This window comes from Protopterus annectens, chromosome 11.part0 (genome assembly GCF_019279795.1).
Source record: "Protopterus annectens isolate FY-2018-M chromosome 11.part0, PAN1.0, whole genome shotgun sequence".
In the NCBI taxonomy this organism is placed as follows: domain Eukaryota; kingdom Metazoa; phylum Chordata; order Ceratodontiformes; family Protopteridae; genus Protopterus; species Protopterus annectens.
Window position 1 is genome coordinate 1,325,243,454 of NC_056745.1, and position 22,452 is coordinate 1,325,265,905.

Consider the following 22,452-nt stretch of genomic DNA (forward strand, 5'->3'; position numbering starts at 1 on the left):
GTTTGTGTGGGGGGGGTGTATGTGTGTGCAATTCTCTTTGAAAGGAGTGGCCTTTTTGAAGACTGGGAAAACACACCACAGATGTACATTCCTCTTTGGACAGACTGATGATGTCACTGCCCTAGAAATACAGACGAAGAAGGGAAACCACCCAGTAAAGCAAATAGCACACTGTGCTAATGCGTCTCTCTCTCTCTCTCTCTACTATCATAACATAGTTAGGGGTTTGAATACTGCAAGTGCTGACTGTGTGTGTGTCACTCTTGGTCAATGCAGTGTGGGTCTTGCTTTTACTATGTTATGGCATATTATGATTACAACAGTAAGTGCATTGCACACATCGGGTATATGCGTTGCAAATATATATGTGTACATGTTCCCTTAATCAGTACATAGGTGTGAAGCCTGCATACTACATGAATACATTTGTTGCCATTGACAGGTTGTGCCGCAGCTTCTCAGATCATAGGTCACATATGTATGTATGTGACAGGCCCATCCACTGTCGTGATCCGTGGCCAAGGTCATCTGTGCCACACACACCCATGACAGTTACTTTACAGTAGTGTGAGTGAGGGTATATGCCTGGGGTATATGTCAGGCATGTTCATACACAATCACGACTGCCAATAATGGACAGTCTTTATAGGTGTACAACTGCCTTGTGTATATGCATCCAGGCCTCCAATGTCTCATGTGACACACCTTGGGACTCCACAATACCTATGGATATGTGGATACCAAGGGACACATGACATAACATGAGGCTGTATGTTTACATTGGTACCCAACATACATGATGAGGGCTACCACCTATGTGGTAGTGACAGGATAGTAAGTATAGTACATGTGGATGACTATGCCATAGTCGGCTTACTGTTATACAGCATGTATCACATGACAGGCATCTGTCTGTATGATACCCTTGTATAGAATATGTGTCCCATCCAGGGAATGGATTGCAGGCCACTGCATGCATTACCAGATGTGGATGGACACATCCCTAGTGTGTTTGCATGTACCTAAGGGGGCTATATGCCAAGCAGGTGTGGACACAGGAATGGGTGGTGGTAATTACCACTGGTTAGTGTTATAGTGTAGCACCAGAAGGATACAACTGTTACTGAGTTCCCTATGACTGTGTGTCATTTGTCAGGACAACATCCAAAGATTGCTTATAGTCAAGCTGTTGAGGTTATGTATACTACCAGACCACAAATCGTTGACAGATACTAACAGTATCACCCACAGCATGGTGTCTACCCATGTCATACACACATGTCTACCCATGTTAGTACATAACTGTAGTAGAATGCATACTGGCCATTGAAAGATACTGTGACATGTTCACTATGTGTACAACAGGGTATGCCACATGTCCCATGTGTCCACTATGCATGTACATACAGACAGCGCACACCCAAAATGTTCACAGATGTACACTTGCTAATCTGTACTGCACACATCACACACATACTGTCCACTCACTAACACATGCTGACAACACATTACACATCAGCCAAGTGGCACATGGGTGGACAATACATAGCCAGACCTAACAGTGGTGTAAACAATGCTACATTGACAATCAGAGCTTTGATGAATAATGTCTGCTGAGATATACCTACAAGGATGTCATTACACTTTCCTGTTGACAACTTGCTAATATTGCTACACTGCTATAGTGTCACCCTGTGCATCAGCACCATGTTAGCCTGTTCCTCCATCAATGTTACACATGACAGGAGGTGACACAGGTATCATCATATGCACAGGGCATTTTGTTGTTTGTCAGAGCCTGACATTGACCCATCCAATCGACATGTGTGTGTGTGTGTGTGTGTGTGTGTGTGTGTGTGTGTGTGTGTGTGTGTGGGACAACAGTACAGCATGGGCAATGTTGATGTAATGTGTGTGTGTATGTGTGAGCCCTACTTGTTTGGTTAATGTGTGTGTGCCTGCATGCACACAGCTCCACCATGTGGCTGCCATATACAGTAGTTTGTGGGACTGCCACAGACTGTACCTGCTAGGCCATACAGATTACTGTCTCCGGCCACGGACACAGTGCCTGTGCCTGGCAGGGGTGCTACGGACAGTATCGGGTACCAACCCTGACTGGGTACTGTCCTCAGAGGCAGAGGTGGGACAACTGGACCCATGTCCCTGCTGGGAATGGCCAGAGCCACATGCACGTGGTCTACTGGGATGGTCAATGGACAGGTCAGCCCCAGCATTGCTGGGGCTGGTACTGCCACTACGGGAGCGGCTGTGAACCGGGGGCCATCTGCGACCACTGCCAGCTGTTGCTGTTGCTGGCATGCATCCGCGTCGACATCGCAACCGTCCTGCACGGTCCTGGCTCATGGATCACATATTGTGGAGGGCATCTAATGTCTCCCCCCAACGTCTATCAATGACCTCGGTGTACGTCCAGATGGCACCGGCAAGGTCACAGATGCTGTCATTGATAGCGGTGTAATGTGCTCTCTGAGCCCTAAGTCCCTGCCTGGTGTACCGTTCCATATGTGCCTGAGCCTGCATTACAGCCCAGAACATATTGGATGTCGTAAGACCAATGAGGGCATGCCTGCCAGGGGCAATATGACCAGCGGTGCTCCCCTGAGAACCCCTGGACCCCCGCCTATGTGGTACCATTCCAGGAATACGGTTAGGGCTGCTGTGAGGGGATGCAAGTGCCATGGGTACCACACTCTCCTGGTCAGTGCCAACTGTATGCTGTCCCTCGCCTATGGCCATTGGTGGTGAGGGATGTATTGGCAGTATGAGTGTGCGCATAGATGGGGTTGAACGCTGTGTGCTGTCGATTGGTGGACCAACGGCAGACCCTGTCAAACCTCCCTGTGTCAAAATACATGTCTCATCATCAGCACTATTCGTGGCAGTGGCTACAGGTTCCCTGCTGCATTCGGCCAGCCTTAACTCAGCACCTGTGAGAAGAAGACAGGAAACACACTTTACGGTCTACACATGAACACTTGCACACATGCACACATGCACACATGCACACATGCGCACATGCACACATGCACACATGTGCACATTCACATATGCACACATGCACACATGCGCACATGCACACATGAACAGTAATACACCCCTCACTACAGCACATACACACACACACTAGCAATCCAGCACATACTCTATAGTGGGTGAAGGTGGGTGTCAGTATCACAAGGTAAACAGTCACCACACACGTGTCAGCATGCAGAATGTGTGTTGCACAAGACCATACAGTGCAAGTGTAGATGCCCCAATATAATGGCAGTATACATGGCTTTGTTGCAACTGTGTCGTTGCTCAGTGATTGGCTACACCCTGGAACACAATTTGTACATGGACACAACATTGCTGTGCAGGTATTATCAGCTCTGCAATGCCCTGTGCACCATCACTCACACGTATACATGCCATGACTGCATGTGTTATCTGTGTGACACATAGATATCAATGTCTGAGTACAGTGTCTGTGTCCAAAGCAGATAGTAGTGGGCACAGGTGTAGCACATGCATGCTATGTACACACACGGGACGATTGCTGCATGTTGACATGAAGGTATCCCAATGCTCTAAATGGCCAGTGTACAGTGGTTATGATGAGTGGTGGACATATTGCAGATAGGTCGGTGCCACACATGGCATGTCATCCTACACAACTGCAACATTAAACACCACACATACCCAATGTGTCTCAAGTGACCTATACACCCACTAGCATTCCAGGATATATATGTGACACTTTGTTTGGATGGCGACTGCTGTGCATATTGTGTGTACTTTCATATGTAAGCACACACACAACATGCTATGCATATTGTGTATAGGTGCATATTTTGCACACGCACAACATTGAGGTGCAAAGCAATGACTGCTATGAGTAGTACTGTGGTCACTGTAACTGGATGGGAAGTAGTACCCCATGCCATCATCAATATGCATCCTGTGGTCACTCACAGCTACTAATGTGTGCTAGACCACCGCCTAGCATGCTGTACCTGAACTGCAGTGCCATGGCTATGTTCACAATTACACAGACACCTTGTACATGGATGTGTGAGGTGACCAATAGGGAGCATTGCCTAACTTGACTGTGTTATGTGTTGCAGAGTGTTGCACACACCCATGATAGGACTCTACCCCTGAGGTACAGCATGTGTGTGTGCAAGACATGTGGGATACTGACGTGTGACCTTACAGCAGGTGTGATGGGAAATGTAGCATGTTTTCATGTACTGCATATGATAAACGTGTTCTGTTGTGTACAGCTGTAGCAACTATGCATATCTAAGGTGCAGTACAGTGTTGCCACACTTGTGTCGGCTGCACTGTGCAGTGTATGCGCTTGAGGCAGCTACTGACTTCAATGAGATGATTAATGTCTCACAGCAAACATGGACAGCATGCATTATGCATAGGTGTGTTACGTGTACATGGCCTACACCTCACCTATGGCATGCACATTTAATTACCAATATTAAAGTGTTAACACACTCACCAGCATGTACCATCTGCCCTGCTGTCAAACCAGAGGGACCTACAAGAATATGACACAGTTTATCAGTGGCCACAACTGTGGCATTGCTGCTGTGAGTGAGTGTGGTAATCTACAGTGGAACAACAGTCAACAGTCACAGGTGTGGAGATACTATTCCAAATATCATTATTGCACACGAGAGGCAGCACAACTGCTAAACACACAGTACACATCTTACATAAGCATATTCTAACAATACAGGTAACAGTAGTCTACAGCTAGGGCATATTACCTGCATGCTCCATGTTGTCCTGCTCAGTAGCTCTGGCCTCCATGATGACACATGCATGTTGTTGCTGCTGCTGTAGGCCAGAAGCCACCACGCTTAGGAGCAGCTCCTCCACTCTGGTGAGGGGGGGATGTATGGGCACCCCACCACCTGTGGCAAGCTGTTGCCTATGGATATCAGACACACACTGCCGGACATGTCTGATTAAATCACTGCAGTGATGGCGTACCTGCTCATATGTCCGGTTATGCATGCCTATGTCATTTACCCGGTGAACAAGATCTTGCCACAGTGCAGTGCACTCATGCTGGTGCTGGCTGGCCCTGGTAAAAAGCCGTGCATAGTTCTGATTCAGGCTGGCCTGTATGACCTCCTCCTCTGCAACTGTATACACAGGATTGCGGCGATGAGCCATAACTCTGGAACACAATTAAACAATATGTGTGAGCAAGTCATGTGGCACACTTAACATTATGAAGTACAGATATAACTTAACTGCCAGATATAGCATCTGTCTGTCTATCAGAGGATACACACATTCAATACCACATATCAGTGCTCAACCCACAACTGCCTGACAGCGGCTGCCGCACTCCATACAACAAACCAGTATACACCAGTACTCGACACACTGTATTGGATACAATACACAACCTCACACTAGAGGTATATATCAAGCTAATGCATGACGCATATTGTCATCCAATGCAATTAATGCAATGTACAGTTACAGTATTAACAGTAAACCACCCTAGTCTTTTGATGCCATACCCCTACCTAACTTATGTGCACAGTTGTTAATATAGCTGGCATACTGCTGTAACAGAGTATACATGTTGCTAGGTACACACACATACCCTGTAACACACATGTGATTGCGGCCATGGTACAGGCATCATTACACACACATTAGACATACATACAAAACACAAATGTATGCCAACACAGATGAGCATTACCTGTGTACCTTATAGTACTGAGTGCCCCTACTTACAGATACCTATGCCTGAGGAATGTGATCTGTGCAGACTACAGGAAACACACAAGGCAGTGATACCAGGGAATGTGAACATACACCATACTGTGGTGTTTATGCCTACAGCTTCAGGTAGTATAACAGTTCATATGTGACCTGGATTCACCAGCAGTACCACTTACTGAGCATACATGTATTGCTACAGCCTACAATGGGACACCACAGTCGTACACAAGGTACTATGTCACAACATATGCCATCCTACTATGTCTGCATCCCAATAACTGACACATCTTTCTCTGCCCTCCACCTAGGACACAAACTACCATGACAGACACAACCTCATGCTAAGCTATCACACTTTTACAGACCTTGCACACAGTCAGTATCACACTCATTCCACCTCACATAGCTGGTATTGCACTGAGTACATGTGTGTGCGCATTGTGTCATAGGTAACTACTACACTATTGGCCCGGGGCCTACAGCAGCCTAGCCATATGCTACCCTGCTATTTGACGCACATGTAATGTGATTACACTTGCTCCTGTCAAACGGATACACAGAGGTGACTCCGAGGGCATATTACCGATCTCCATAACATTCACCAGGGGTATGTATGACATTTACTAATGAGGAGCCATGTTTGTTAATGCTGGGTAGTTTAGTCCAGAGTATGGCATATGTGTGTATAGGAACCTGTACCTCCAGCATGTGCTGTTTAGTGCGTTGACAAGGATTAGGGCCCTAGGTCATGTAGCCCAGAGGGATTGTGAGGTGTTGTCATGGTGGTTGCCTGACTGCTATGGGTGTGACATACCTCTGTATGTCCGGCAGTGGTGACCTCTGTGTATGACGTATGCATTGCACTCTAGCTGTGGTTTTGTGAGTCAGTCTGCATAGGGCATGTGTTTGGGGCAGTGTCACTCTTTGTTAGGTATGTCTGTGGCCTTTCCACTTGCTGTGGTTGTCATGTGAGGTACATACCACATGGGGCATTGTGAGAAGTAGGGGGTACACTGACCTATATTTCCCTAGATGGCACACCTTTTGTGATGACACGTACCATGTAGAGGGATTACAAGACTAGTGTGGAACTGTGATTATCAGAGGGGAGGCTACTGTACACCGTGTTCCATGTTCCCTTCTGACACCTTCAGTGTTGGGCAGGCAACCACCTATCTGGTAGTTAGTGTGTAAAGTGTTTTGGAATGGGGTGTGGTACTGCAGTATCAACACTGGTGTTCAGTCAATGCGTTGGTCACCAGGCACCTGTTGCAGTACGTCTGACCCTGTGTCTCCCTCTCTCTCTCTCTCTCTCTATATATATATATATATATATATATATATATATATATATATATATATATATATATATACATATCTATATATGTATCTCTCTCATATATATATATATATATATATATATATATATATATATATAGATATATAGATATATATATATATATATATATATATATATATATATATATACATACCTACATATATATATATATCCGGATATATCCATATATATCTGTATATATCTATATATCTCTATATATATATTTATATATGTATATATCTATATATCTACATATATCTATATATCTACATATCTATATATGTACATATATATATATATATATATCTATATATACACATATATATCTCACTCTCTATATATGTATATATATATATATATATATATATATATATATATATATATATATATATATTTATATACATATATACAGGTATATATACACATACTTGTAAACATCCATTGCTGTACATATACATGCACATATAGGCACATACACTGGCCACCTTTCATGTTGGGAATATCAATCATTAAACAGTTGTGAGACATACAATTTTGTAACAATATTGCACAGTGTTGTGCAGAATGCATTTTGCTGTCCTCAGGCCGTATAATTGTAGCAGGCCTCACTGTCTCAATCCCACAGCATTTAACCACCACATGACATATACCTGCACTGCTTGTGGTTTTCAATGCCACACACTACAACCTACATAGATATGTGCAAATAGCAACCTTCAACTACATATATATGTCTAGCCTTCACTAACAGTTGCAGTATGTCCCTTGCCCTATGCACATCTGCATTTACATATAGACTGCGCACACATATGGAGGGTTCACTGTATGTACAGTCCCCTTCAGACACATCATTCGCATCCCACCAAATACATATCTGTTGCATACCTTACCTATGTATTTCTTACCTCTGTCTGTTGTACCTGTTGACGTTTATTTTTCTTTTTAGATATTTTTTTTTGTGGTCTCCAAACACCTCTGTTTATTCGTTTGTTTGTTTGTGTTTGTTTGTTTGTCTGTCTGTCTCTCTCTCTCTTGCTTGCTTGCTCACTCTCTCTCCCTCTCCATATGCTGCAATGATATTATTGCATGTGTGGACAGCAAGTACAGGCTGCTTTTGTAGGTATCTGCAAATGTGCATGTGATGGCCTCTGCACCAATTGGTGCCCACCATTTAGTAATTGCATGCAGACTGCTGTGTGCTAATTGCAGTTCTCACTGTGATTTCAGGACACTGCTATAAAATGATAGGTTAGGTAGGTGTAGGCCTTTCAGTTTTGCAAGGTGGGGACCATGCTTGTTTGCTGTGGACACTGTTGTGTGAGTCAGAAGGTTGGTATATGTCTCATATCTGAAGCTGGGTTGTAGCCAGTGAAATGCATGTTGTACTGAAACCTGACTGTTGCTTCTTCCAGTGCACTCTTCTCAGTGTGTCAGTTTACTCACACCTCCTAATGCTAACACTGGATACATGGGAGTATGTACTTTCTTTTGGAATTAGGAAATTAACTAGCATACAACAATGGTTATTCCAATGTATTGCTCTGGCTTTCCTATATTCCCTTTACATTCAATCCTTGTAATGCCTGTTATATTTCTGTCTTGAAATGTATTGCTCTGGCTTTCATATTTTCCCTTTACATTCACTCCTTTTAATGCATGTTATATTTCTGTCTGTCTTGAAATGTATTGCTCTGGCTTTCCTATTTTCCCTTTACATTCACTCATTTTAATGCATGTTATATTTCTGTCTGTCTTGAAATGTATTGCTCTGGCTTTCCTATTTTCTGTTTAAATTCACTCCTTTTAATGCATGTTACATTTCTTTCTTGCAATGTAATGCTCTGGCATTCCTATTTTCCCTTTACATTCCCTCATAGTAATGCATGATATATTTATTACAGCAACAAGCTATTGTATATCTGCTGTGGCTCAGTGGTAATTCATGCAGTCTAGTGTGTCCAAGGTTCAGGGTTTGAGACTAACAGGGGAATTTTATTTTGCTGATGAGCAGACTACAGGCCTTGTCATACAGAGTGACTAAGGCACTTTTAAGCAGTTGTAAGCGGGTTTGCGCGAGTTTGCACAATGCTTAGCTACGCTTATCTAAGCTTAGCTAAGCGCACACAAGCACACACCCGCTGACTACTGCTTAAAAGTGCTTACTCCCGCTAACACCCGCGCTAATTTCTTTTAAAGAAAAGAAAATGGGGAAATAGGAAAGTGGTGAAAAAGGGGGCACAAAGAGGGTAGGACAGTAGGAAAGCAAGCTCGGGATGTGCAGGAAGGATGTAGGGAAGGCCCATAGCTGCCCAATTCTTTACCAGCAACAGCTGTGCATATGTTTGAAATATAGAGTGAAATTTGAAACCTTCCACCCCTGAGAGAGGGGTGAGGACAACATAGTATGTTGTACAGCCAATTGTAATTATCAGTTTACATGTCCAGCAGACATGTGTGCAAAATGGGCAGCTATGTATGGAGTGTAATTTTTTTGCGGGTACAGATTGCCCTTTTTTTTTTTTTTCTTTTTCAGGTAAGAGTGGAATGTGAGGTAAAGGAAGTAGGAATATTGGGGGAGGTGGGTTGGGGTGGTTAACAGACAAGACAAACAAGATACATACAGGAGTGGAGTATGACACATGTGGTGGGTAAACACAATTGACGAGGATGGATGTTTGGATATCGCAAGCCCATGAGCCCACAGATGGCAACAGTGGAACTGAGATCCCCACCCATGGGCAGTTACCACTGCACCTTCACAGCCCACACTGAGGCTGTGCTGGGGGCTGGATAGGAGGGGCAGGCACACCCATGAGCTGCGCCACTCTCTCCTCAAGCTGGCATAGGGGATCAGTCACAGAACACCTGATCTCACTATGCACCACAGTCCGGACCCTTTGGAGGGTGAGTGGAGGCTCTCCTCCGGCCACGCTTGCAGAGGGGGGGCGAGCCCCATCCCCTGCAGCGCTTCCACCTGAAGGTGGCACAGGGCCACCAGAGGAGGAGGTCTCCGGCCTGGGCACTGATGCCAGGTGCAATTGCCAGATGAGGTGGGAGAGGTGGGTCCGCTGGGACCCGCCTTCCCTGTTGTCCTACGTTTAGCAGTATTTAATGGCATTTTGAGTTAGTAACAAACAACACCATTCCAAATTAATTGTAACAGCATGCGTTAGTATTCCCATTAACCAAACACACATGAATTCCAAACGTTGAGCAGCAAGCATAACACATGCATATTTAGAACAACAGTGGACATTCCAACAGCATGCAGGGTTGATTGGTGGCAACAGGCCATCAGGTTTGGATATGTGAACAGGGCACATGCATCAACGTACATGCAGATATGTATAAACCAACAGGACAAATGTCCATAGGAATTCATTGTGAATACACATACCCAGTTTGGTGTGGAATGGCATCATTTGTGAACATAACATGGGGGTTTAATATTACATTAACAACTTAAAATACCTATATGTATACTGTACATTCCTACTAGATGCAGATATATATCTCCTACATGTATTAGTACAGTTTCCTGTATGTAACCTTAGAAATGTTAGTGATGGAGATGTTACTGCTACATTAATATACATTCCATTTGTATTCATATATGTTCATATCTGGCTGTGTTCAGGTAAATATCCTGCTATATTTGAACAGTTACATACAGTTCTAGCAACACACTGACATTTGTGGGATCACAAGCACAAGCTGCTCATGTACCGGATTAACATGTACATACTATACATGAAACAGTTGAGGACTATAAATATTCTTCTGAGATACTGACATTCCCATCAGCCAGTTTATATGGGCCTAGACAACTGTGAATGTTCAGCATTTCATACAACTATACTATCTCCATAATGCAAGGGTACAACAACATATCCAAAATGTGGGATGGACACAGTCCAGGTATTGTACTTTATTAAAAACATTTCACTCTTTGGTTGTGGCTGTCTCATTCATTTCATTATGTAGTGCATGCAGTATACCTTTATTCCAGACTTATTACACCTTTATTGGTAGCTTCAAACTCTTTCTCACACTCTCTCACTTATTTTATATTTACATTTCAGGATGGTACTTAATTCCAGGCTTTATTAACATTTATTACTGGGTTACAATAATCCTTTCCAGCTGACTCACTTATTTCATATGTCAGTATATACAAGGATGTATTCATGACTTGTCTGTTCTTTATTGATGGATTAGAACACTCATTTTCAGGCTGAAGCAGTTATCTGATATTACAGTACAGGTGTAAACTCTATTTGAGACTTGTTTACTCTTTATTAATGGATTACAATACTCTTTTTCAGGCTGCATCACTTATCTGATCTTAGAATACTAGCAGAAGCTTTAGTCTAGGCTTATTTGACCTTTATTACTGGGTTACAACACTGAACTCTTTTACAGGCTGTCTCACTTATAGTCTATAATAATATCAGCTGAATAATTACTAACCTGCCTGGTGGCACAGCCTTACCAGCCTATCAGCATAGGCTTGCTGATTCACGGAACGAACACCTGCAGCTGTAATATAAATGAAGGGATATTGGAACATACCTATCCATACTATAGGCTAGAATAGCATTTCTTACATACTTAATTACATAGATACTTACTCAGTAGTGGGGCATTGGGCATCTGATGGGCCTCCTGGATCCATCGGTTCAGTTGGTCCTCCTTTCATAGCTTCAGGTCCACATGGTGGTGAAGGACCTGCTCACCAGTCCTAGGAATGCCTGTGGCACTGGTAAGATCATGTGTCAACTGGTTCCACGCCTCTGCCTTGTATGCTCCTCATTGAACCTAGCCCTGCATGAGTCGGCCTTCATGTTGGTGGACTAGTAGCCAAACCATATATTTGGACTCCTCAATGCCCCACCTTTGCGCTCTAAAGTGATTGCCCTCTCCGACACCTGCCATCCTGACTGCAAATAGGTACCACAATCAGTTATGGCGTGTATTCCTGCCAATGGGGCTTAAATATGCCGCATTTCCCACACTTTTTTGTGATTGGCCATTTTTGAGAATTCTGTGCTGACTGCAGACCTGCTTAGTAATGGTTAATCTACCTTTTCTACGTATATGTATGCTAATAGTGGTTGTTTCTCCTAAACTGTCATGGCTTAGTGGTTCTGTGCTTTGATTATGACGCACAGGGTCCTGGGTTCGAACCTTGTCACTCTTTTATTTTAATACTGTCTAGACAGGCTAGGGGGTGTGGCTGCTTTTAAGCAACCTAGCTCTACGTTGCTCCCCGGTGCCCTACCGTGCCCTGGTTGGTGCGGCATGCACATCCGAGCAAAAACATTGTGCTGGGTAAAGCGCTTTTAAACTTTGTGCAACTCTATTGCGCTGTGTAAAGCGTTTTTAAACTATGGGCAACTCTATTTAGCTGGGTAAAGTGCTATTAAACTATGGGCACCTCTGTTTAGCTGGGTAAAGTGCTATTAAACTATGGGCACCTCTGTTTAGCTGGGTAAAGCGCTATTAAACTATGGGCACCTCTGTTTAGCTGGGTAAAGTGCTATTTAACTATGGGCACCTGTGTTTAGCTGGGTAAAGCGTTGCTTAACAGCAGGCTATTCTATATCTGGGTCCTTTAAAAATATATATTTTGTTCACTGATACATTGGCCATGTCACTGCTTTTAATAAAACTTTAATCATATGTCTGGTATTATTTCAAATACTGATTTAAACATAAATAAGAAGGGGAGTGGTGGGACTCGAACCTTAAATGCCTTCGCTTTGTGCATATGCTCTACCATTATGCCATTGCAATTTGGTGGGATTTGCATAAACATTCTTTCTTATGCTCTTCCATGTCGGAATTGCTAACTATAGCTAAGCAATGGGCACACCCGCGCACACACGCGCAAATACGGGCAGCTATATCATGGATTTAAAAAAATAAATAAATATTTTACTTTTTATATCTGTGATGGGGGTTTACAGTGTCAAAGAGTGTGGTGCTGGGTGCAAGTACATTTGAGCGAACTCACTCTTGTGTGTTGACATTTTGCTTTTACTACACTTGCAGGGGTGTGGACATTTAGACTGCTCGGCAGTCGCACATGTCCCCCTGCTTTCATACTCGGTCCGTGTAAGAGTTACAGTTGAGTCAGCGTGCCCTCATGAATATTCATGGCAAGCTGACATCATACCGTTCAACTGCAGCTTCAGATTAAGACTTATTAAGTCTTACACGGAGGATTCGTGAATCCGGGGGAAAGTGTCTACAACTGCCAGGTGGAGTTGGGGACTGTTTGTGGAAGAAAGTAGGTTACATCTTGTTTTTTACTCTGTTAATCATCTGGCTTATAATGACTAACACATATTTGCATGAAATAAGTTGGAATACTTGTGAATATGTGAAACAAAATTTTAATTACATAACTTTTAATGGTTCCTGAATTCACTGATTAACCCTGATTTTGCCAGATACTTTGGTTTTGTTCCTTATATAATTTTGGGTTTGTGCCAAATCATTGAGAACTGCAGTCACTAAATAATGGCAAACATTTGAGTGTCAGAGTTCAAGCTCTCCCAAAAATGCATGCTAATGCAAATACTTTTATTTCAGCAACCCTGATTTTGGATCTGGCTTTGTAGGACTACTGTTCATTTATGTGAAATAAGTTAGTATACATGAGCTATTATTTACTTCCATAAAACAAACCTAAAATACATTACTGTGTTTATAAGTATTATTTTTACCACAGTCAGACATATAAGGCATAGATAGTCAACACTGTGCCTATGACTGCTGAGTACCAGGAATGCCTATGGAGGAGAATGGCTTCCTTGCTGTCATGATCAAGTTAAACAGTCATAGGTCTGGCTTTGCAGGGATTGTTTGAATTTGCATAAAGCAGGTTAAAATGATTTACTGTAGCTGCTAGTGCATTCTAATGAACGCAGCTTGAATGTTCTTAAATCAGAAAAACAAATCCAAAAGAACATGTGCATTTATGCATGTCCCGCCAAACACAATTGCATGAAGGGGTGGGAGGCCCATGACATGAAAACCACCGATGGCTCAAAGTACTTTTAATCCCTCACTGTTTGCATATGCTATTTGCTTCTATTAATGTTTCTTTGGTATTGTGTTTCCTCTTAACTTATACCTGCCTATAGTTGCTCTGAAAATTGCAGAGACTGTGAGCTACAGCACACTGTTAACTGTTCTGCTGTTATTATTATCGGTGTCACTACCACAATTTACTCTTTACTGACCTTTCATGATTATAGCTTCTTGCTGCATTTGCTGCATTATTTATTTTATTTATTTATTTGAAGTTTGTTTGCCAAAATGGTCCATTGGGCTGAGAAGAGCCCATTTTCAGTGGAGTCCTGGGGAGAAAAGCTCCATAAAGACAACATAACATATTAAAACATAATAAAAACAAGTTATATTAATATAGTAAAACGAAGTACAAGTAAAAAAAACATGGTATTTGAAGGTACAATTTATTAAAATGCTTAAACAAAAGTTATAAAAACCATAAGTCAATATTTACAAATATGCTATTTCCTACCATTGCATAAAACAGAAGTTAAAAAACATAAGTCAATATTTACAAATATATTTGTCCATTCTGAGGAAATATAACAATAGGGCAAGGGATACATAGGTTGCCTCTCACTTATTGTTCCTGTTCATGCTGTGTTGATATTTAACTTTGTGTAAGTATTATAAATTACTGCTTCCATTGCTATACCTCAAGCACCTTGTAAGTTATTGACAAAGCTGCTTGCAGTATATGTGGTACATTTAGCAGTAAGAAAAGACAAACCTGACTGACATGGAAAACAAACCTGCTTGTTTCCATTCTGTTTCCATCCCCAAAGCATTTGGAATTCTTAAGTAGTGTAGGAACTGTCATATGCTCACAAATAATGAACTATTTACTTGATAAATTATTCAGTCTGTGAGACCTGCAAGTATCTACACAACTTGGAGTCTACCATCTCAGCAAACAGGATGGACCATGAGCACCACATATTAACACCTATACCTTTACACAAACATACCAAACTAACATATGTTGGGCTGTCAAAAGTTCACTCATCAAGCCTTCTACAAACCCAGCCTCACCATTCTCACACATAGCAAACAGTCACCATGCTATAAACTGTAAACTGTTTTCTACCACTAATTCCATGACTACAAGCAGAACTGTCCTAGTAACTGGTAACTGTACTGTCCAACACACTGACTCCATGCTTAGGAGGCAGGACAAGGAGAGAGTTACAGTTAGTTGTCTCTCCAGCATGAGGATCAGTGATGTTATGAGGGCTCTATAGTCCTTCAAGCCAGGCAGATATGATGACAGCCTAGTGGTAGCCCATGTGGGTTTAAATGACTTGATGTTTCAACCCTGAGTGACATGCAGAAATACAACAAAATAGTGAATGACCAACAGAAAAAGCAGCAGCCAGTCCAGCATGGATATCTAAGGAAGTTCTGGAAGGTACCAGAATGAAAGCACAAATATCTCACTTTATTTAATGATATTTTTTATTGATTTTATGTGTGAGTTTGTTAATAAATCTTTGAAAGGAACTTTTATCCATGCTGGACTGGCTGCTGCTTTTTCTGTTGGTCATTCACCATTTTGTTGGATTACTGGACTGCTAGACAGGGGTCCAGGGAAGTAAATAGTGTGGGAAGAAATAGCCAGGGAATTGTTATGGCTAGGTTTGTATAGGCCCTAGGGCTGATAGCCTAGTACTAACCTATGAACCTATGAACTAGTTTGTCTTTTGTGTCTCTGGTTGGTTTTTGACATGCAGAAAGACATGTTGTCTCTTCATATATGTAGCAAATGGAGGCAAGACCTTGATCCTAACTGAAATCCTACCTTCAGACAGAATGTTGTCTGAATATAAAGAAAAGGTAACTAGCTTCAACAATTGGCTAAGTAGTTTCTGTTTTTGTAGGGGGGACCAGTCTGTGTCAGCTTGGGATAAGACAGTAGACAGTCCAACTTGCTTTGCAAAGGATGATCTGGGCCTCTTGTTCCATGGATTCCCTGTACTGGCCAAACCCTTTGTCGCCCACTTCATGCCTTTTTGTGCAGAATCAAACTATTGGACATCCCAGCATAACATATAGAAATACAACAAATTCAAGTTCTAACTCAGGCTATACTGTGATTGTTCTCCTGAATACCAGAAGCCTTAATCACAAATTGCCTAATCTTGAGAGTCTTGCTGCAAATTGAACACATCTATGTCTGTGTTATAAATGAGACTTGGTTTCACTGTAGAGATAAACACTCTCTCCACACCTGGATTTTGGACTTACATGCATTTAGACCTCAGTAATACTGCAGCAGGTTTCAACATTTGTCAGAAAGCAAATCACCTCCAGACAGATTCCCAGTGACCCACAAGCTTAACTCAATGAACTCCCACTTACTTTAAACAAAATGAATTAGCAATTTATAGCCTGTTATGGGACACCATCTACATCCCCAATTGATCACAAATGATTCCTAAATGTTCTTACTGAACTATCCATAATGAACAGCATTTTTATGCTGCCAATTTCAGGTATCCATTGATTAAATTGTGGGTCTAGACTTCAAAGATCAGAAATGTCCAGAGATTCAGGACTCAGAGACTTGATAAATAGTACTTCCCTAGAATAAATGGCAAACCAGCCAACTAGTGGGCAAAACATTCTAGACATTATCCTGACTAACATAAATCCCACATGTACTACTCCTCTAATATTACCATCCCTGATTAAATTTGACCACATACTAGTGACACTTCAGCATTTCTGACTTTATGTGGCACTGAAGAGACCAGGTGTGAGTATAAGACTAAGCAGTTGATGCCAGCTCATCCATCTTTGGGGAGTAAGGTAGTCTGGCTTACTAAAATAGCTGCATGAACAGCCTGGTGAGCTCTGGACAGTAAATGGTGTAATGCTTTGTTGGGAGGATGCACATTCATGGAAGTGTGCATTCACCTCTCAGAGGTATCTATAGCAGAGCTCACAAGGCTGACATGGGGTGGTGGGGCTGGAGAATACTCCATAGCAGCAGTACGCCACTTTACCAGCACCCTTGCTCTCCTCAAGTCCTAGTTGTGAGTCAGATAGAGCTTGGGCAACACTAACAGTCAGCTGCAGGGAGCCAAAAGAAAACGAGTTGAATTTAAGAACTTCAGCTGGACAACCTACACAAATTCTATGATGAGATCTCAAATTGTATATATTATATCACTGGTCCCAATCCAGACTCAACTATTGCTTATGCAACAGAGTTATACTCCAACCTGATTGTTTAGATCTGCCCATCTCTGCAAGAACCAAATGTGACATTTAGGAACAAACCACCCTTGTGTTCCAAAAATATAAATTAACTTTACAGCAAGAGAAAAAATACTTCTAAAGTCCTAGAAATCTTAGTTATTACAGCAGACTGGAAATTCCTTTCCATGTGCTTAGTCTGTTATAGTCTCCTTTATAGCTAGCCTTTCCAGCTATGAGGGACCTAATCCCTTTTGACCCTCTATTCCTTTACAGAAGAAATACTTCCTGAAATACCTGGATAAAAGAGCTAAATCATTATTAGCAGATTAATAAAACACTATGGTATGATAGAGTCATATCCCAGCTTATCCTCCTCTTCTGGAACAAACGTCCAGTACATGTCAGTCAGAGTAGCACTGTTACCACCTTCAAGGTAAACCTTGATAATTCGATGTATGGCTTCAAGGTCTTCATCTGTCTGTTTTGTACTGCCCTCCAAAAGGCTAGCTGGAACTTCCAAATATGGACTATTAGCTGACCTTGTAATGGTCTACAGACTGTTGTCTACTACTTACCTATGCAAATTTAAGCTTTCCCGTATTAAAGACCAAGTCAAAAAGCTCAGCAAGGAACTGCAACTTACTTCAGTAAGATCGAAGTCAAGCATCAACCAAACCTAGCATCTGAATCCAGGGATAACTATAAATCCTTCTTTGCTTACATTAGAATATCAAGAAATAACAGCAGTGCTCTGAACTATTCCAAAATGACATCACCCACTCTGAGCTGAAAGACATGGTTAATATACTTAGTGATACCTTTAACCCAGAAACAGTTATTGAAACTCTGCAAATCTCTGAATCCATTATACACTTTAATCTCATAAAGGAACATGTCGTAATTATGCTAACAAAAAAAAAAAATGCTATTTTCATGGAGCCAGATAATTTACTTAGATGTCTAATAAATAGTGTCAGGCATGACCTTGTAGACCCTTCTAGAGCTTGTTTAACTTAAGTGTAGCCATGGGATATGACCCTGATGTATACAGAACTGCTGTTGTGACATCCTTTCATAAGGGTGGCCACATCACAGACTACAAGAACTATGACCCAATAGCCTATCTAGTCTAATTTACAGGACTATGGAATACATCATATCTGACTTCATAAACTACAGTATCAAAAATTTTAATTTTGCTTCATCAAGGAGAGATCGTGTCTACTCAGTTTAGTAATCTTCTTTGAGAAGCATACACAGTCAGTAAATAGTGTTTTTCTATCCACATATCCTGTAGGGATTTAACCAAGGCATATGACACCATCTTCTTTGCTGGCATTCTAAATTAGCTAACAGCCCTAAACGTAGACCTTTACAAAGTAAGCTAGTGATGTAGGTGTTATTGTTCAGTCAGTTACTGAAATGAAATCATTACTGCAAGCATTAGCTCTCACTAATAAATGATGTACAGAAAAGGGGGTAAGATGAAATGCAAAAAAGTGTATTATTGTCTAAAACATGCACTGGCAAATAACTCACTCTCAGTTTAAATTATAACCGGTACTCCACTTCAAACTGACTAAGTTAGTCAGGGATCTTGCTACCTGGGGCAATCCTACCTTCTCATTCAACCAACACATAACATCAATAGTCAAAAACTCCTTCTGTGCAGCACAACTAATATCTAAACACATATCATCCAGGTTTAAATAATTTATCATCACTCAGTACAAGAGGTTCTTCATTAAAAAGATTGCTTGACTAAAGACCCTGTGCTAACATGGGAGCTAAGCTTGAAGCCTTATCCCTGGATTTGGTCTCTTACAGTCACTTTTATGGAACTCAGTGTTTTATATTTTGCATCAATAGGGATGCAGCCTTCCATGATCTCTTGCATCTCTACAAAACCAATAGCTCCACAAATACAAAATCTAAAGACTTAAATCTCCAACAACTTGTAAATAAAACATTCTGGAGGGACAGATTTATTACCCAATGTTTACATAATTGTTGGATTAAACTGACCTTGTGCAATAAGCAAAGTGGCATCCACCAATCCTTCAATTCAAACCTTAACAATTGAATGGAGCCCCATGAATTTATCCCTGGCCTAAACTGATTTGCCCTTCTCAAGAGGTACAACATAATGGTGGGCACTGACAAGGCAAACATGTTGTCAGTAATCATTTGCCTCCTGATTATGTGATCCTGAGTAAAACTATCCATTGGCAAATCCTCCATTGCTTTCACACATGACTGGATTACAGCTATTATGCAATGTTGTTATTTAAAGCAAAAGAAATTGCTGACCTTTTTAAAAAACAGCATTATAATCTGGAACTTCTTCAAGCCGTAGTACTTTCTGCCTTCTTTTGTGACTAGACAATGGCTTCCTAATGAATCATAAATCCATGAGACTTGTATGTGCTGATGCTTGTACATCATAGTAGACAGAATGCAGTTACTGCTACTGGTTTTCTTTTCTGTTTGGGACTCAGACGTATATGCATGTGTCCTACTTTTTATGTATAGATGCTGACAGACTCTTTTCTTATTAAATATTTGAGATTCTTTTACTTCGAAATTTTATGTATGTATTCATTTTGCCTTTGACCAAGGTCAAGTATTTTTTCCCACCCCTCTGATAGTCAGATTTGTTTTCTTCACTTTGTAGAGTGGAGAACATGGGGGCTATAGTTATTTTTTAATAGCTGCCCAGACTCATCCCTGTGGATGATGGTATATTTACAATGGGCATGCTGTTTGTTATGTCTCATCAGCTTGCAAGTTTTTGAATATAAATGGCTTTTAATTGCATAATTTTTGACATTTAACTATTATCTAATCTATATTTTAATAAATATGGTACCATTGCTAAATATGGACATCAATTTGTTTCACTCTTCTAAAAATATATAATACTTAATACCAAACCTCTCAACTTCTTTTTTCAAGAATTCTGCACAAAACATTAAATAAGGGTGAAACAAAGGCCCAAAATCAGAGACAATTTTTAAATAGTACTTTAATTCACTTTAAAATGTAACAGAACAACAGGTTTTACATCAACATGCATTTCTGAACAATAAGAAGCATTTTAATGGAACAGCTATAGTCACATAGTATGGATGCCATTGTTGATTGTAATCCTCAGTGGTTTACCAGAAAGTCAAAAATGTTATAATGGGCAGTGATAAATTTTAGCAAATATATAATTTACAATACTTTAACCAATATGAGTGCAGTTACTGATAAAACAACTTATTTGTATAATAAACAATACGTACCACACGTTACAGCTTACAGCTTTTTACTGTACAAGGTTTGCTTTTTGTTACAGATACAGATGATGATTCTCCATTTACCTCAGAACTGTGTTCCTACAAAGTACCCAGCACAACATTTAGTTTTACAGTCCTTTTATACAGTTTTTGTTACACCATTTGGATCCATGTGTCCAAGTAATCTTTCAAAGTCAATAGTTTGGTATTTGCTTGATGTTGTGCAGTGTACTGATAAGCTGATTTTTGATCTGTTTCAAGGTTGTTTATGTGACATCCTTCAAGAATTAGGGAGTTGCTCCTGTCTGCCATCTTCCTTGCACTTATGCTGGTAATCACTTCAGGAATTAGGGAGTTATTCTTATCTGCAGTTTTTCTTGCAGCTGTGCTAGTCATGGAACAGCTATAGTCACATAGTATGGATGCCAAGCATACATAGTAACTAATTTATTTTTCTAAACTCCAAAAAAAGGATGCGGAAGACTCGACTGCTGACCACCTCAAATTTAATGTTTGTGAAACAAACCACACTGTCCTCTGCTGTTGTTTTAGTTGTTTATTCAAAGACAATTTTTTCTTTATCCTTCTAAGTTTTATTCAGTTCTGAATCATCTAAACCTGTTCAAACACCATCCAGTGTTGGCTGACATTCTCGCATATTAAACGGGACTACAAGCGGCCTTCTTTCCAAAATGGAACACCACACCGATCCATTAAATACACTTTTGATGCATGTCACCGAATAATAATCTAATTTATTTTTCTACTTTTTGCTTATTTACAGCAAAGAGACTGTTAACCCTTTAACATACTCTAACAGACAGGGCAAAACTATAAGGCAAAATCAGGGATGTTGAGAAGTATGGGTAATACACTTAGAGGCTTGTTTGTGCAAAAAAGACTACCATTCAAAATGAGTACTACACCAGCTATTTAGTTTTCAAACAATGTAGAATGTATACAAGGATATGAATGGAATTTTATATTGGATGATTTTTTGATTTCTCGAAAGACTGAACGTGAGCATCTCAGTAATTTACATAAAGTGCTGCAAATATATCAAGGTTATGGAATGGGGTTAATAAGTTAAAATATAGGCCTGACAAGATACAGTCTAAATACTTGTGGCATTTTTAGGGCATAAAGGAGAAATTCATTTTCTGCAGAGAAGGTAATAATCATTCATGACCCCCCCCCCCCCCATGTGTGAGGTACAGACATTTTTATAGGCATTTCTTTTTGATTAATTATTATGGAGAGTTTTTGCCTGACAAAAGTACAATGTTAGTAGTGATTTGGCACTGGAAATTACTTGAGAAGAGTGCTTGCAGTAAATTAAATAAATGATCATTTGTGATAATGCATTAGTATTTTATAATCAAGAGCAGTAGAAAAATAATCCTTCTGAGGATTTCAGTCACCAGACATCCAGGTAATAATTAGCTTTCCCATTTATTAGTTTTTTGGAGACTGACAATGTTTATTTTACATTTTTTAAACAGTCTTTGTGGGTGTGCTCACCAACCACATATTGGCTGTATAGGTGACCAAACAAGAGCCAAGGAAGTGGATGATGTGCCCCAGACATCAGGGAGTAACTCTAAAATCTAGGTTTATCCTGATGCAGAAACTTTCCAGCATAAGGAGTCTGCTTCATACTAAGCCTTTCTGAATCCCAAAGAATGTTTTAAAATTGCCACAAACTACATATAAGGTTGGATTTCTCATAGATAAATGTAGTCATGCTGCTGCCAGTGCATGTTTTAGTGTTGCTCCCTCTGC